Source organism: Phocoena phocoena, chromosome 20, assembly GCF_963924675.1.
Source record: "Phocoena phocoena chromosome 20, mPhoPho1.1, whole genome shotgun sequence".
Classification (NCBI taxonomy): Eukaryota; Metazoa; Chordata; class Mammalia; order Artiodactyla; family Phocoenidae; genus Phocoena; species Phocoena phocoena.
In genome coordinates this window covers 2,649,766-2,663,468 of record NC_089238.1, presented here as the reverse complement: position 1 = coordinate 2,663,468, position 13,703 = coordinate 2,649,766, and positions in this window count along the sequence as shown.

Sequence of the window (13,703 nt, the reverse complement as noted above, 5' to 3'; positions counted from 1 at the left end):
TAAACAGGCACATAAAAAGGCTCAACATCGCTAATTATTAGAGTAATGCAAAACAAAACTGCAGTGAGGGATCACCTCACACGAGTCAGAATGGCCATCATCAAAAAGTCTACAAATAATAAACGCTGGAAATGGTGTGAAGAAAAGGGAACCCTCCTACGCTGTCGGTGGGAATGTATGTAGGTGCAGCTGCTGTGGAAAACAGTATGGAGGTTCCTCAGAGAACTAAAAATAGAATTACCAGATAGATAGATCCAGAAATCCTACTCCTGGGCATATATCCAGACAAAGCTATAATTCAAAAAGTTACATGCACCCTTATGTTCATAGCAGCACCATTCACAATAGCCAAGCCATGGAAACAACCTAAATGTCCATCAACAGATGAACGGATAAAGAAGATATGTATACATACACATACACACACACAAACACACACACACACACACAAAATGGAATATTAGCAATAAAAAAGAATGAAATGATGCCACTTGCGGCAATATGGATGCAACTAGACATTATCAAACTAAGTGAAGTTAGAAAGAGAAAGACAAATACCATATGATATCACATATATGTGGAATCTAAAATATGACACAGATGAATCTGTGTATGAAATAGAAACAGAATCATGGACATAGAGAACAGACTGGTGGTTGCCAAGGGGGAGGAGCTGAGGAGGGATGGAGTGGGAGGTTGGGGTGAGCAGATGTAAGCTTTCATATATAGAATGGATAAACAACAAGATCCTACTGTATAGCACAGGGAACTATATTCAAAATCCTGTGATAGGGGAACTTCCCTGGTGGCGCAGTGGATAAGACTCCGCGCCCCAATACAGGGGGCCCGGGTTCGATCCTGCTCAGGGAACTAGATCCCACATGCGTGCTGCAACTAAGAGTTCGCGTGCCACGACTAAGGAGCCTGCCTGCCGCAACTAAGACCCGGCACAACCAAATAAATAAATAAATGTGCCCCACCCCCAAAAAAATCCTGTGATAAACTATAATGGAAAAGAATATTCAGAAGAATTGATACACGTATATAGATATAGAATCACTTTGCTGTACAGCAGAAATTAACACATTGTAAATCAACTATACTTTAATTTAAAAATGTCCACATCTTGCGGCCCACTGCCTGTTAAAGCCTAAGCCATACTATTCCACTGACTCCCCATCATGGCTGTTTTCATCTTCCGAGCTGCAGGAAGCTCTCCCACCTTCGCAAGCTCCAGCACGAATCAGCACGTTCCTCGCTGCATCACTCCACTTGAGTCCCCGGCGTGAACGCACCGGCAGCACCATTGATGCTTTCCACGTGCTGTCCTCCACATTCTTACGCCTCCTTGGCTCCACTCCATTCCGATTCACCAGCTTCACACAGAAATGTTCTTAGGAAGGTCAACCCTGAAATTTCTCTTCCTGACCATGGGTTCCTATCCTGTCACCTCTTGGATATCTTGACCCTTCTGATATCATGATTTGCAGCCTCACCAACCCATCCCTCTTTAAAAAATCTAAGAATTCCCTCCCTTCTGGTTCAGTAATTCAATTAGGTCTTTCTTCTGCACCAACAATGCTTGGGTCCTTCCCAACCCCTCTCACTAACCTTCCCTCAAAATTGTAACCTTCCCAGGTGCAATGGGTACCTGTCTGTAGTGTTGATGGAACTGCAAACTGGCACCCTATTGTTGAAAGACAGTTTGTAAATATATTAAGAACCTCTGGGCTTCCCTGGTAGTTAAGAATCCGCCTGCCAATGCAGGGGACACAGGTTCGAACCCTGGTCCGGGAAGATCCCACATGCCGCGGAGCAACTAAGCCCATGCGCCACAACTACTGAGCCTGTGCTCTAGAGCCCGTGAGCCACAACTACTGAGCCCTCGTGCCTCAACTACTGAAGCCCACGTGCGTAGAGGCCGTGCTCTGCAACGAGAGAAGCCACCACAGTGAGAAGCCTGTGCACCACAACGAAGAGTAGCCTCCCACTCGCCACAACTAGAGAAAGCCCACACATAGTGACGAAGACCCAACGCAGCCAAAAATAAATTAATTAATTAATTAAAAACAAAAAGAACCTCAGAATATGTATAACTTTTGACTGAGTTACCTTTCTTCTAGGATTTGCGAGTAAAGAATTAATCAGAAACTCATAGGGATGTTGATGTACTGAGACGCTCATTGCCTGCTTCACGTGGCTGACAGTGGAACCCAAGATGCAGCCCGATGTACTGGCTGGGAGTGCTGGCCAAAGAGCACCTGAGCTGTGGCTGAATCTCGTCTCTGACCCCTGGGAGAGTGACACTATTCCAGCTCTAGAACCTGCACTTCCCCTCTGTAAAATGAGATCATAATAGTACTTATTTTATGGGGCTATTTTCAGATTGAACGAGATAGCCTAAATAAAGACGTTAGCACAGTGCATGGCGTAGAGTAGAAGTCCAATACAGAAGCTATCCTTTTATCATTCACTTAGCATTGCTCTGGAAATATTTGTTTTGTTCCCTTGACTCTTAGAAGCAGCATGAATCTTAGGTGCAGATATTCTCTCTGACTCTCCGTGTCTTTTCCTCTCTCTTTTTCTCTGTTTTTTCCTTCCATCCATCCATGCAGATATCCAGCTGTGTAGCTACCTAGCCATAGCTCCTGTTTTTGAGTACTCCGTAAGTAGCTGGCACTGTTCTAAATGCTTTAAACATTAAGTCATTCAATCTTCACAAAAGTCTGTGAAGCACTTTTAATTAAGGTCTTGTATTATTGTTTAGCTGTGTAGCTTTCAATTATCTTTCATCTATACCTATCTACCATTTATCATCTCTGTCAGCTATATATCATCTATCAATATCTATCAATCTATCATCTATCCATCATCACTCTCTATATCTTTCAGGTATATAGCAACTATCAATTATCTGTCTATAATCTATCAATCATCCACCTACCTACCTACCTATCTCTATCCACCCCATCTCTACTTCCCTATTTTTTTCTCAGGATTCTATAGAAGGAGACAGCAGACGGAAAACCCAGTTCCTTCTGCTTCCTGCTCCAAGTTTCTGCTCTTTCAATTTACAACCTTAATCCTAAAGTAGACGCTTAAATATATTGTTTGCTGGGAGCAGGCTAAGTCCTCCCACCTCATTTCTTCAAGTACTAGATAGTAAATAAATGCAGTGGATAATCAGTCCCTTTGGATGTTAATGAGTGTTCCCAGCAGAAGTAGAATGTGTTTGTGGAAGGAGGGGGGTGGGGGAGGAAGTCTCTCCCTGCATTTGCTGTTCGTGTCAGGTGCCCACTTCTCAGAGTAATCAAGATGCGAATATGGCATATTTTGGGGTGGCATATTCTTTCACCCTTTGGATGAGCGCATTGAGGACCAGTCGCTGTTGATACCTTGGCCTTAAAAGCCCCCCGGCCCGCCCCATGAAAATTTAGGTGTAACAGTGGGGGTGGGAGGTGTAATCTCTCGGGAAGCCTTCAGGGCAAGTTACAAAAATCTGTCATCTAGCCTAACTCAGGGTATTTCCTGACTTTCCTCTCCATCTCTTCTTTGATCCCTTGGTTCTTAGGAATGTGCTGTTTAATTTCCACGTGTTTGTGAACTTTACAGTTTTCCTCTGTTTCTGATTTCTCGTCTCACGTTGTTGTGGCCAGGAAAGGTACTCAGTTATGCCAGATGCATATGCTCCAGAGATCTGCATAACCACGGACTGGGCACCTCAAGATTCTTCAAGAGGGAAGATCTCATGAGAAGTGCTTTTTGAAATTAATAAAAATTAATTGATTATAGTTGATTTACAATTGTTAGTTTCTGCTCTTCAGCAGAGTGAATCAGTTATACATTTACATATATCCACTCTTTTTTAGATTTTTTTTCCCATACAGGTCATTACAGAGTATTGAGTAGAGTTCCCTGTGCTATACAGTAGGTCCTTATTAGTTATCTATTTTATATATAGTAATGTGTATATGTCAATCCCAATCTTCCAATTTATCCTCGCCCTCTTCCCCCACCCCCATAACCATTAGTTTGTTTTCTACATCTATGTCTCTATTTCTGTTTTGTAAATAGATTCATTTGTAACATTTTTTTAATTCCACATATAATGCCAGTGTTCTTAACACACACACACACACACACACACCAGTAACAAAGGAACACAAGGAAACTCTGGGTGTTGGGTCGTCCTAGGTTTGGCTCCCTCTCATGGTAACAGGGTGATATAACAACTCCTAGGGCTTTGGGCTTTTTAAGGAAGAGAGATATATGTATATGCATATCCATATCCATAGCCATATATGTAGAGAGATATACTTCCAAAAACTCTCTCAAAAGAGCAAGGAAGGGGGATTCCCTGGTGGCGCAGTGGTTGAGAGTCTCCCTGCCGATGCAGGGGACACGGGTTCGTGCCCGGGTCCGGGAAGATCCCACATGCGACGGAACGTCTGGACCCGTGAGCCATGGTCGCTGAGCCTGCGCGTCCGGAGCCTGTGCTCCGCAATGGGAGAGGCCACAACAGTGAGAGGCCCGCGTACCGCAAAAAAAAAAAAAAAAAAGAGCAAGGAATTTTTTGATAACCTATATGAGAAAAGAATCTGAAAAAGAATGAATACATGTATACGTATAACGGGATCACTTTGCTGTACACCTGAAACTAACACAACACTGTAAATCAACAATACTCCAATAAAATTTTTTAAAAAATAAAGAAAGAGAGAGGGAGAGTAAGGAAGCACACTTACATACTCACCAGCTATCTTCCCACAAGGCACTTAATAATTACAAAGGGACAAAAGGAACTTTGCAGTGGAGACACCTGATGGGCACCATCCTAGCTAGGCAATTAAAGTTAGCATCACCTGGAGCGGATGAATTGACCTCCCAGGCTCCCACGATAGGATGTGCCCAGAAGGAGATAATTCCTACAACAGCACAGCAATAATTTCTGTGGGTTTCCTGCCAAACGTGCATACCAAGAATCTAATCATGAGATGATGCTAGACAAACCCACATTGAAAATCGTCCCACAAAACAAGTCACTGGTGCACCCCAAAATGTCAAGGACCATGTCAAGTTCAAGAAAGACAAGGAAGGTAGAGGCAGGCTTCCAGTGTAGGGGACTAGAGAGGTATGGTGTGGAGGTGGGGTTTGTTTGCTTTTGCTATAAATGGAATTACTACGACAACTGGTGAAATTTTAATAAGGTCTGTAGCTTTGATATCAGCACAGTATCAGTGTTAATTCTGCAATTTTGACAATTTTACTGTGGTTATGAGACCGTCCTTGTTTTTAGGAAAAAAGGGAAGAATTTAGAGGTGAAGGGGCATCATGTTTGCGTCTTACTCTCACAGTTCAGAATATCTCTATGCACCTATATGGAGAGGAGAGAGGCAGAGGGGTGGGTGGTAAAACGTAAACATGTAGAGCTTCTGAGTATCTGGAAATTATTTGGACAACTTTTCTGTACATCTAAAATTACTTCAGGGACTTCCCTGGTGGTGCAGTGGTTAAGAATCCGCCTGCCAATGCAGGGGACACGGGTTCAATCCCTGGTTCGGGAAGATGCCACATGCCGCGGAGCAACTAAGTCCGTGCGCCACAACTACTGAGCCTGCGCTCTAGAGCCCGCGAGCCACAACTACTGAGCCCTTGTGCCACAACCACTGAAGCCTGCACGCCTAGAGCCCGTGCTCAGCAACAAGAGAAGCCACCGCAATGAGAAGCCCGTGCACAGCAACGAAGAGTAGCCCCGGCTCACTGCAACTAGAGAAAGCCTACGCGCTGCAACGAAGACCCAACGCAGCCAAAAAAAAAAAAAAAAGAAAAGAAAAGAAAGATAACACCCCGATAAGATGGTTATTTGGAGACTTTAGTCTGCCATCTTCTCCGTCTGCCGGCTTTCTGAGTAAAGTCGTACTCCTTGCCTCAACGCTTCGTCTCCGATTTATTGGCCTGTTGTGCGGCGAGCAGAGCGAGCTTGGACTCCAGGAGGGCTGGAATGAGGAGCTGGAATGGAGCCCCGCGGAATACAGGCAAGGGTCTCAGAGGCTGAGCGCGGCCCTTCTTCATAGAGATGAGGAAAACCGTGTCCCGTGAGGACTAGAATGTCAGGAATCACAGCGCAAAGCCAGGAGCACATGCCTCTGGAAAACTGATGCTGTCCGGGGCCAAGAGGCAGAGAAACAGATAAACCCAGAAACAGAAACGGAGAGGGGGGGAGATAAACACGCACACACACACATGCACTTCATTTGTTCATCCAACAAGTATTTTTTGAGTTCTGGGTACCGTTTAGGGGCTGCTGCAGGGTTTCCCATCCTTGGTACTATGGACGTTTGGGACTGGATTGTTCTTTGCTGGGGGGCTGTCCTCTGCACTGGAGGGTGTCAAGCAGCACCCCTGGCCTCTGGCCACTAGATGCTAGAAGCACCCTCCCAAGTCGCTACAAGCCAAAGAGTCTCCGAGCACAGCCGAATGTGCCCACCTGGTGGAGCACCTCTGTGCTAGCAACTCAGTGGTGAGCGGGACTTAAACGCCCCCCCTCCCGCACTGAGCTTATTTTCCAAGGAGGGGGAGATTCACAAAAAACAAGGAAAGAGGTGACCCAGGTGCCTCGTGCAGGAGAGGAGAAAAGGACTCAGCAAGGGAACTGCAAACACCAGCTACAGGTCAAGAGAAATCAAGGCTGAGGATAGAACTAAGAATACCAAGCTCTGCACCCACCCACCCCTGCTGCCCCCTGCCCGCAAATACAGACGCGGCACGGGGGAGGTCCTTCGATAAATGCAGAGCAGACGCCTCGGGCTGGAGGGCCTGTGGGGAAAACTGCGGCAGAGAAACTTTTCCCTCTGAGAAGCATCCTTGTTGTGACCTCACAGAGCAGCTAGGAAAAGCCTCTCCTGCGGGTGAACGCTCAGCTCGCCCCAGTCCAAACTCCACACTCTCTCTCCCTCTTGTCTCCTAGTTTGCTGAGCACTGCCTCCCCTGCTTTCCCTCCTCAGGCACAAAAGCTGGAGTCTCGGGGAGCTGGGACCCAGACCAGACCGGAGCGAGCTGGGGAGAGCTGCCAAATCCAGTGAGGTGAGAGCAGGGAGGTGGTGATGGTCCTGGGAGGATACAGGGAGGTAGGAAAGGATGGGGGGAAGGGGAGAAATGGGGGCAAGTGGTGACGGGGCACAGGTGAGGGCAGGTACAAGGACAGGAGGTCTGGGAAGGGGGTGGAGGATGGAGTGAGAATGAGGCATTTCAGGGCTTGGTGATGGGCCAAAGGGAATGGGTAGGGGGGGAGTGGTGATGCCTCTGTGGTCCTTAAACTTGGGTCACTCATGCATTGTGGGGTTTGGTGGGGTATATTTTATGTATCAGATACCCTCTTCCTTCCTTCCTTTGGTATTCTCCCTTGTTCTACTTAAATAAAACTTAAGTAAAACAGCTCTCTTGTTTTACTTAAATAAGTGTGCTCCACAAAAACTTCAAAAAATTCGGAAATGTTCGTTTTAAATTTCTATTATATATTTAAGACAAAAAGACGTAGGGATGAAACTTCAGTTAACAATAGGGTATTCTGCACTTTATAACATGTTAAAAGTCAGACAGAGAAAGACAAATACTGTATGATCTCATTTTTTTTGTTGTTTGTTTTTGGCTGCGTTGGGTCTTCGTTTCTGCACACGGGCTTTCTCTAGTTGCGGCGAGTGGGGGCTACTCTTTGTCGTAGTGCGCAGACTTCTCATTGCGGTGGCTTCTCTTGTTGCAGAGCACGGGCTCTAGGCATGCGGGCTTCAGTAGTTGTGGCACGCGGGCTCAGTAGTTGTGGCTCACGGGCTCTAGCGCACAGGCTCAGTAGTTGTGGTGCACGGGCTTAGTTGCTCCGCAGCATGTGGGATCTTCCCAGACCAGGGCTCGAACCCAGCTCCCCTGCACTGGCGGGCGTATTCTCAACCACTGTGCCACCAGGGAAGTTCCCGTATAATGTCACTTTTCTGTGGCATCTTAAAAAAACACAAAACAAACCCATAGAAAAAGAGATCGGATTGGTGGTTACCAAAGGCCGAGGTTGCTGGGGGCATGGAGGAATTGGATGAAGATGGTCAAAAGGTACAAACCTTCAGTTAGTTACAAGATAAATAAATACTGGGGATGTAAAGTAGAGTATGGTGACAATCATTACCAATACCATCGTATTATATGTTTGAAAGTTGCTGAAAGAATAAACCCTAAAAGTTCTCATCACAGGGAAAAAAATTTTTTGCAATTATATGAGGTGATGGATGTTCACTAAACTTATTGTAATAATTTCACAATATATACCTATGTCAAGCCCCGCTGTACACCTTAATCTGTGTGTGTGTGTGTGTGTGTGTGTGTGTGTGTAACAGTAGTATTACATTTATATAAAGTTCAAAAACAGGCTAAGCTAATTTACAAGGTTCAAAATCAGTTTAACCCTGAAGGGAATAGTAATAGTGATTGGAAGGGAAATTCTGTGGTGTGGCTAATGTTCTACTTCTTTTTCCTTTTTTCTTTGTTATACTGCAAGGTTTATAACAAAAGCAGCCCTTCTCTGCCTACTCCATCCCATCTGAGTCCCATACCTGAAAAGTGTTCCTTTTGGCTGTTCCTCTTCCCCTTCCCCTTGTATTCTGCTTCTTTCTTTAAATTTATTTATTTTTAATTTTTGAATTCTATTTTATTTATTTTTTTATACAGCAGGTCCATATTAGTCATCAGTTTTATACACATCACTGTATACATGTCAATCCCAATCACCCAATTCATCACACCACCACCCCCATCCCCCCTTGGTGTCCATACATTTGTTCTCTACATCTGTGGCTCAATTTCTGCCCTGCAAACTGGTTCATCTGTACCATTTTTCTAGGTTCCACATATATGTGTTAATATACGATATTTGTTTTTCTCTTTCTGACTTACTTCACTCTGTATGACAGTCTCTAGATCCATCCACGTCTCAACAAATGACCCAATTTCGTTCCTTTTTATAGCTGAGTAATATTCCATTGTATATATGTACCAGATCTTCTTTATCCATTTGTCTGTCAATGGGCATTTAGGTTGCTTCCATGACCTGGTTATTGTAAATAGTGCTGCAGTGAACATTGGGGTGCATGTGTCATTTTGAATTATGGTTTTCTCTGGGTACATGCCCAGTAGTGGGATTGCTGGGTCATATGGTAATTCTATTTTTAGTTCTTTAAGGAACCTCCATACTGTTCTCAATAGTGGCTGTATCAATTTACATTCCCACCAACAGTACAAGAGGGTTCCCTTTTCTCCACACCCCCTCCAGCATTTGGTGTGAGGTGATACCTCATTGTAGTTTTGATTTGCATTTCTCTAATAACTAGTGATGTTGAGCAGCTTTTCATGTGCTTCTTGGCCATCTGTATGTCTCCTTTGGAGAAATGTCTATTTAGGTCTTCTGCCCATTTTTGGATAGGGTTTTTTTTTTAAATATTGAGCTGCATGAGCTGTTTATATACTTTGGAGATTAATCCTTTGTCTGTTGATTCATTTGAAAAGATTTTCTCCTATTCTGAGGGTTGTCTTTTTGTCTTGTTTATGGTTTCCTTTGTTGTGGAAAAGCTTTGAAGTTTCATTAGGTCCCATTTGTTTATTTTTGTTTTTATTTCCATTACTCTAGGAGGTGGATCAAAAAAGATCTTGCTGTGATTTATGTCAGAGAGTGTTCTTCCTATGTTTTCCTCTAAGAATTTTATAGTGTCCGGTCTTACATTTAGGTCTCGAATACATTTTGAGTGTATTTTTGTGTGTGGTTTTAGGGAGTGTTCTAATTTCATTCTTTTACATGTAGCTGTCCATTTTTCCCAGCACCACTTACTGAAGAGACTGTCTTTTCTCCATTGTATATCCTTGCCTCCTTTGTCATAGATTAGTTGACCATAGGTGCATGGGTTTATCTCTGGGCTTTCTATCTTGTTCCATTGATCTATGTTTCTGTTTTTGTGCCAGTACCATATTGTCTTGATTACTGTAGCTTTGTGGTATAGTCTGAAGTCAGGGAGTCTGATTCCTCCAGCTCCATTTTTTTCCCTCAAGACTGCTCTGGCTATTCAGGATCTTTTGTGTCTCCATACAAATTTTAAGATTTTTTTGTTCTAGTTCTGTAAAAAATGCCATTGGTAATTTGATAGGGATTGCATTGAATCTGTAGATTGCTTTGGGTAGTATAGTCATTTTCACAGTATTGATTCTTCCAATCCAAGAACATGGTATATCTCTCCATCTGTTGGTATCATCTTTAATTTCTTTCATCAGTGTCTTATAGTTTTCTGCATACAGGTCTTTTGTCTCCCTAGGTAGGTTTATTCCTAGGTATTTTATTCTTTTTGTTGCAGTGGTAAATGAGAGTGTTTCCTTAATTTCTCTTCCAGGTTTTTCATCATTAGTGTATAGGAATGCAAGAGATTTCTGTGCATTAATTTTGTATCCTGCAACTTTACCAAATTCACTGATTAGGTCTAGTAGTTTTCTGGTGGCATCTTTAGGATTCTCTATTATAGTAGCATGTCGTCTGCAAACAGTGACAGTTACACCTTAATCTAATACAGTGTTGCATGTCAATTATTTCTCAGTGAAACCGGAAGGAAAAAATACATTAAGGGGATAGATCTTATGTGACAAAATAAACAAAAAACTAAAACAAAAAACAACCCACGGAAGTTTTTGTAGGTGGTGGATGTGTCTATTGCCTTGATGGCATCACAGGTGAAAGCATATGTCCAAACTTACAAAGAGGTACACTTTAAATGTCTGTCATTTTTTGCTTATCAATTATACCTCAGTAAAGCTACAGAATAAGTAAACAAACTCACTACCCTTTCTCTGCAGTGCTCTGCAGCCCTAAGCGCCCATCCCTCCAGCCCTCAGATGGCTCTGTCTGTCCTACTGGTCCTTCCTGGCATCCTGCTCCGCCTGGCGGAAACTCCAGCCTCTGCTCCTGTCCACCGGGTGAGACCTTCCTGTGCTCCTGCACACCTGTAGCATCCCCTGTCACTGCCCTCCTAGGAAGAGAGTTCTAATTTTCCTGGCTGAGCTGGGGCCAGGAAACAAGTTGTGAAAATATGAGAAGAGGGACTTCCCTGGCAGTCCAGTGGTTAAGACTCTGCGCTTCCAATGCAGGGGGACAGGTTTGATCCCTGGTTGGGGGACTAAGATCTCACATGCCACGGGGCACGACCAAAAAAATAAATTAAAAAAATAGGAGAAGAAAGAAGCGGAGCTGATTTCACCTCCTCGGTCCCAGGAGGGTAGAGCAGAACACGGGTGGAATACAGGGGGTGAGGGCTCAGCTTATCCAAAGCAAAAACTTCCTATTGATTAGTATTTGCCCAGAGATGCCCAAAGATGCCTTCCAAGGTAAAGCTTCCCATCATCGTAAATTTTCAAGGCTGTAACAAGCAGGATAATCCCCTGGAGGGCGTGTTAACGTACAAGGCACCGAGTGCCATCCCCAGAGTTTGTGGTTGAGTCTGCATTTCTAACCAGTTCCCAGGCAATGCTGGTTCTGGTGGTCCTGAGACCACATTTTGAGAGCCCCTGATTCAGAGCCTGGGCCGTGGAGACGGGGCTGAGTTGGAAGTCCCGTTCTGTCACTTTCTAGCTGTATGACTTCTGGCACGTTGCCTATTATCTCTGTCTGTTGGTGATCCTCTGCGGGGAGTAGGGGTGGCAGGCTCTTAGAATGACCTTCAGCAGGTAGTCAGTGTGGCTGCCACATGTTGGGGTACCAGCTATGCTCCATGGTGGCTGGGGGTAAGCCACTTCAGTTTCTTTGAGTTTCTCTCTTTCTATACAATTAGAGGATAATGATCCCCATCTGATGGGATGTTCAGGGGATTTTGACATGTGCTAATGGGTGTGGGGTGCTTTCTTGGCCCCAGGACCAGTGCTAAACCCTGAACACGCACTGGCCAGTTCTATCCGGCAAATTCGAACGTAGACTTTATCGTGTTACTTCCCTTTGACAGAATGGAAAACCGAGGCTTATCAGCAAGACAGGAATTAACAAGTGTACATCATGATCTAGACAGACAAAACTGCAAGGTGAATGGATGTGTTTCCTAGGCCACAATCCTTTGGAGTATAGGTACATAATAATTACTCAATAAATGTACGTTATTCCTATTATGCTAAAAAAAAGAAAAAAAAAGGAAAAAGAAAACCAAGGCTTAAATATTCAGGACACATAATTGTTAAGACTCCCATATCTGCCTGGGTCTGAATTGTAGCTCTGCTATGAAACGTGTTCATTCAGGCTATTAGCCCAACCTTTCTGAGCCTCAGTTTCTTCTTCTGTTAAACAAGGCTACTAATAATTGTTACCTGCCAGGGTTGTTGGGAGGATTAGGTGAGTAAATATGTCAAGGACTAGACCCAGAGCCGGCTTCATGGGCAAGCAGCCGGCAGAGCCACACAGGACCCCATGCCAGGAGGGGCCCCACGTGACGATGCCCTGCCGTCATCTTGAAATCCTTAATCGTGTTCATCGAGGGGCCTCATATTTTCATTTTGCACTGGGCCCCCTAGATTAGGTAGCCAGTCCTCCTCGGAACTGACGCTGGCATGTAGTAAAACCCACAATAAATGTTAGCCGTTATAATTATCAAAGGAACTCAGCACCTTACCTGCAGTCATGCAGTGATGCAGCCTGGATTTGATCCTGGGTGTGTGTGTGTGTGTGTGTGAGAGAGAGAGAGAGAGATTTGTGACAATACACTACACACGTCAAGGACTTACAGCAGTGGTTTTTAAAGCTTTCTTTTCATTCCCAGTTGCTGGTCTTAGGAAGTCTTCAATTTCCACATTGGTGAAATGTGGATTAAGAGAACCCACCTCACAGACTAGTGGTTAAGCGGCGTGCTGACCCACGTCTTCCCAGACCTGTGGGATGCTGGCTGCCCTTTCTGTCTCTGAGTCTTCTCTCTCCATCTCTGTCCAGGGGCAAGGAGGCTGGACCCTCAACAGTGCTGGCTATCTCCTGGATTCCAGTGACTGAGCCTGCTCTGAGCGCTCCATCCCTGGCTCCTGCCTGTGAGCAGTGCATTGGCAACCCTGTAACAACCCTAAACTCACATTCCCTCAAGGCCATGGGCTTTATTTCCTGACCTGTCTTGAGGGTTAGTCTAGTGGAGTGATATACTGCATGGATCCTGGAGCCAGAGCGCTGGCTTCAAGTCCCGGCTCTGCCCCTGGCTTGGTGTGCCGCCTTCATCTCTCAACGCCAGAGTTTCCTCATCTGTGACAATGGGTATAACGATGTCCCCCTGCTGCATGGAGATGCTGTGAAGATTAGATAAACTACAGCAATTCCTGGGAGGATCCTCCACCCTCTCTCCCCGTTCTCCCAACACATCTTCATTGGGTACTTGCTGTATACTTGGGATGTGCTGCTTCATGACAGTTAAATCAGCCACATGCCAACATTCCAGTGACACAACGGTGTGGCAGAGCAGAGAGGATGTGAGGTTTGGGTCCAGACGCAGTTGGGCTCAAACCCCAGTTCTGCCACTTAGTGGTGGGATAACGTTGAGCAAGCGTCTACTTGTCATAGCCACAGTCCTCTCCCTGGCAAGTAGGGATGGTCAGCGTGTAGCCTGTTCCCCCGGATTCGGTGGAGGTGCCCCATCCGATGAGCAGTGCTCTGGGTCTGCTGGATT